At 42.6% G+C, this 5,000-nt stretch overlaps 1 non-coding gene across 1 annotated transcript; it reads left to right on the forward strand.

The window, feature by feature from the left end:
• The first annotated feature begins 3,580 nt into the window (after positions 1-3,580).
• Trnar-acg (transfer RNA arginine (anticodon ACG)) lies at positions 3,581-3,653 on the forward strand. The gene has a single exon. It is a non-coding gene; the product is annotated as a tRNA-Arg (tRNA).
• The last annotated feature ends 1,347 nt before the right edge of the window (positions 3,654-5,000 follow it).

The raw sequence follows: 5,000 nt of genomic DNA on the forward strand, positions 1-5,000 counted from the left end.
ATCCCTATATTGCCAACTTTCAGAAAATGTCTCAAGTTTGAGTCGAAGGTTCTTCGCTTCCGTTTTTGGGCCCTACCCAAGGGACTGACAGGTACTGAGTCCTTGCATCTTTACCAGGGTGTTAAAATCAGTTTTTTTTTCCACCCTACGCACCCTGTACGGACTTAATTGTTTGGGTTATATTGATAATTCTTTTTACATGGAGGATTCTGAGGAGGCCTGCCTTGAGGCTACCTTACATACTGCCCAATTATTTACGGGCTTGCGTTTTGTGTTTTACCCGACCCAGTCTGTTTTTCACCCTCCGCAGTGCCTAGAGTTCTTAGGATTCCTGTAAAAATATTCATATATTCTTAGCCTTAACGGAGGCTGACAAGGTCGTTGTTTTGTGCCACTAAGCTTTGTGGGCCCAGTAGTTCTCAATCCATGAAGTTGCCACACTGATAGGAACTTTAGCGTCTACTTTCCCTGGGGTGGAGTTTGGTCCTTTGTAGTAGTATAGACACTTGGAATGGGTCAAAGAATTGGCACACCGCTCATAAGGCTTTTCTTTGTAAACATGCCTCCGTCTGCTCACAGCATTGGTGCTGTTAGAGTGGTGAGTCATCTCTGTCTCCACAGGTTTCCGGGTTATTGACCGTTGTTCCCCAAATATCACTTTTACAGTGGATGCATCGCGCATGGGTCGGGGTGCCATAATGCACTAAACGCAAACTGAGTATTCTTGAACCGCCTTCCGTGGGGCAGGGGACTATGCCCCTATTCGGGTCAGTGTCCATTCTGCGCATCAGGAACATGCCTTACAACATGACTGCTATTTCCTACATCAGTGGCATCGGTGATGCAGGAACAAGGAATGCAATACAGTTGCTAAGGTAATTTGATTATAGGCCCTTTGAGAAGCATAGTCGGCGTTTCTGCTGCGCGTCAACCGGTGCGGTTTAATGTAACTGCAGATTCTCTATCGCGCCGTTTTGGAGATGGGATCATAATGGGAACTGAATCGCGGTATTTACTTGTATATATATGGGATTTTGTTGTTCCTCAGATTGACCTGTTTGCAAGTAGAATCAACCATCCAAATAGTGCCTATGCTTCCTGGAAGCAAGACATGAAAGCATCATGCTTTCCCTGTGAATTGGTCACAATTCACTAACAATTACATTTTCTCATGGGGATGCTCACCCTCTGAGCCCAGAACGGCAACCCCTGACATGCAAGGTGTCAGGCGACAGTTCATTAGGGCAACATTCCGGGCGAGGTTGCCAACTTACTAATGTCCTCTTGAATAATTAGCGGCAGCAAAGCAGTAAGATGTTCACATCCGCAAATGCATGGCGTGCATCTGGTCTACAAGAGAAAACTGATCCACTACATCCGAGTGTGAACAACGTGTTAACGTTTCTCCACGCCTTTCATATTAACCGACTATCATACTCAACGATTAGAACGGCTTGCTCAGCACTCGCAAGCTGTTTAAAGGGATTGAATTTCCTGGTTGTCACTACGCTGTGACTGACCATCCTTTTATAGTGCGCTACCTGTAGGGTGCGTTCAACTCTTGCAAGCTTACTCCTCGATATCAGGTAACATGGGATCTTATGCCTGTCCTTAAGTATATAGGACTATTGTATCCTCTAAGCAAGCTGTGTCTCGGAGGAACTGACCCTTAAACCGCGAGCTTTAACATATGGGCAGCGGTGTCAAACACTGTCATTTTCTGAGGATCGATGTTATAGAGAAAACTCCTGATTATTATTTATGTTCTACATACAGGATCATGTAAAGCAGGACAGACCTGGGAAAAATCCTCATGTCATATTTTGGTTGGGAAGAACCCTAAAGTACCCTAAAGAACCACTTACTCTACTCTAGAACGCTATCTTGGTAAAAACCCAGCTTCTTTCGTCACCATGGCAATGGCCGTCTTCTCCTTTCATATGTCATACCTTATCGGCTCATTGGTACGAATGCAAATGGGCGATGAATTAAAGCTGTTATGGAAGCAAGTGCAGTAGATACAGCAAGGTTTAATGCTCACAGCGCCAAATGAACAGCTATATCGAGAGCAGGCAGGTGATTCCAACAGATGAAATCCTGAAACATATCAAATGATTTAGAAAATCTGCTTTTCAGGAGTTCTATAACCAACCCGTTATTGCTGGAAACAGCTTTGCTGGAGCTGTGCCAGGTCGATAAGTTTGCTTTCTGGATTGGAATAGTTGTGTCCACGTTTATTGCTGTAAAAATCTCATGTTAACCGGAAGTGACGTCACCGGGATTTGGTAGAATTAGAAAATTAAACGAGCCTTACCTGTAAGGTGAAGTTTGATTGTGATTCTGCCAAATCCCTGGTGACTTGGTGAGGGTTAACATGCCCTCCCTCACACTTTTTCTACTTCCCGACCCTTGTTCTTCCATTTTTCTCTGTATTCATTTGTATCTTGATAACCGTGTCCACAACCTTTGAAAGTCTGATTATCCACGGCGGCACGTGTGCATCTCATGTTAACCCTCACCAAGTCACCAGGGATTTGGCAGAATCACAATCAAACTTCACCTTACAGGTAAGGCTCGTTTAAATTTCTAATTATCTAAGCAGAGTACAGGAATAACTTAAGAGACACTGGACTGCCTCCTCAGTTGGTACTATCTAACTAATTTTCCGTTGTTAGTAGAAGTTTAGGAAATTTCTTCTCAAGAGGGGGTTATGTTGCGAAAAATAGTTTTGCGTGACAAGCGTTACTTTCTAGAAGCTTCGCGAGAGTTTGTAGTTTGTTTATTTTTAGGTTCGTGCGTAAGCGTTTCTAAATCGGTGTGTTTTGTAATCTTTCCATAATTAGATTGATTACTATTTTAGAAAGTTCTAGAAGTTTATTGTCAGAGTATATAAGTAGACGAGTCCAAGCGGAGTGTTTTTCTAACTAGTTTTTCACAAGCGAAGAGAGTTGGCGTTAGCCGTGTTTAGTCAAGTGTGACAGAAGCTGTGTTCATTCAAGTTGGCGGAGGCCGTGTAAGTTTGTCGAGTACGTGTTGTTCAGAGTTTACTTCGTGGAAACTACGTTCATTTTTGGAATAAATCTTCTTGTTGTTGTTCCGACAACCCTGCGTTCAGTTTAGTTTGCAAGCTACCTTTCCTCTAGACATTCGAACTCGTAACAAATAGGAAAGGCAACCTTACAGAATTGATTCAGAGTACGACCTCAACTTTATTCGGTTGGAACCACCAACTGATGAACTCTTACCCAAGAAAAGAAGAAATGGCGACAAAGTTAAAAAGCTGCCCAAAATGGTTTACTTCAAAGCCAGCCGGTAGTGTATGTTGTTATTGGACCTTGCAATGGGGAGAAATCCTGTTTAAGGCTGATGATCCAGACCTGAGTGTTTAATGGTAGTTGTGTTTGCCCCAATTAATATTTGCCGGCTAAACCTGCTTTCTCGCGCGTTTTGCATTGAAAAACGTCACCGAAGGAAGGCAGAGAGTCCTCACGTCAATGACAATTGAAAATTTTCGCCATGAATTTAAAGTGGGATCTTGTTGCTCAAAAAAGTCTGTGGGCAGGTTGCACCGACAGTTGGAGGCCCCGTGGCCCAATGGATAAGGCATTTGACTACGAATCAGGGGATTCCAGGTTCGAATCCTGGCGGGGTCGATATTATTAGTGTGTTTCCTTTTCATTTGCAGAAACTAAAGAAGAAACGTCATGGAACGTCGATGTCTAAATAGAGTTGAGCTGTGGCTGTCTGTCGGAAAATGATGTGAAGATTTGATGTGACCAGGATAAATCATACACGAGAAATCGATTGCAAGCGATACCGTGAAATCGCATTCCTTGGGGAGACTTTGTAGAATTGATTAATAATTCACAAGAATGACACGCAGCAGGAACGCACTATTCAGGTCACATGTATAGGTGTGTAAGTCCCGATAAAATGCAGCTGTATGAAAGCACGGGCAGGGATTGAATAGGTAGCAGGGAAAGGCTGGGGTTGATGAATGGTTAATTAGTTGAGTTATGAATGGGATTACCTTTTATAAAGATCTGTAACTCGCCTAATTAGTATGCTTAACTTTGACAAACACGAGGCTGTAAAATAGTACAAAGTTTATCAATCAATCATAAGTTTGATATTTCAATCACAACCATTAAGTAACAGTTTACCTTCCTCTTGTGTGCTTTGTTAATAAAGTTTAATGCATCCTCTCCTCCAGTCTCACGCAAATGACAGTTGATCGCACAAACTAACAAATAAAGCAAATTGGGCGGATAACGCTCTCCATTTTGCTTGGACACTTCACAAACCAGTTTGCTCAACCAAACGTTTAGTGTATTTGGCGACATGTGCTCTACCGAAACCGTCACATCTTGAACATCTTCGCATTTGAGACCGGCCACTCCAACAAGTTCAGACATCGCACATTTATTTTGCCGTCGCTAATGCCATTGCTGGAAGACTTTTGTACCCCATTTAGTGTTGTATGGTGCTGCTTTTGGAGTGGCTCCGACATTACACTGGCCTCTTCTTGTTTACTCTCTGCCGGGAGAGCGAAACCTACCAACCTTGTTTCTACTACAAAAGCTCTATGCGAATGAATGGCCAAATTCAATGCTTAACATTTCAAACCTCCTATGGGACAACTCCACGCCCACGTGATTAACGTAACAGTCACAATCCATTGTTTCATTTCACAAGTACGATAAAATAAATATATTGTAATCTTGTAGTGCAAGCTAAGGGTTTTGCACTCCATGTGAATTTATTTTACTGTGACTAAATTTAACGAAAGCCTTTGGGGGTCGATCAACACCCCCCCGTCAAACTGAACCGGGTATGTGTTTGCTGACGTGAAAAATGCTTGCAAGGCTTATACTTAGAGCTTCCTTTATGAGAAAAACATGGGTATTACTCGTATTTATTCGTATTTATCTGTATGTTAGTGGTATGTATCCGTATGTTAGGCGTATTTTATTCGTAAGAATTCGTATGTATCCGTATGC

The sequence above is a fragment of the Montipora capricornis genome, chromosome 1 (genome assembly GCF_036669925.1).
Source record: "Montipora capricornis isolate CH-2021 chromosome 1, ASM3666992v2, whole genome shotgun sequence".
NCBI classification, from domain to species: domain Eukaryota; kingdom Metazoa; phylum Cnidaria; class Anthozoa; order Scleractinia; family Acroporidae; genus Montipora; species Montipora capricornis.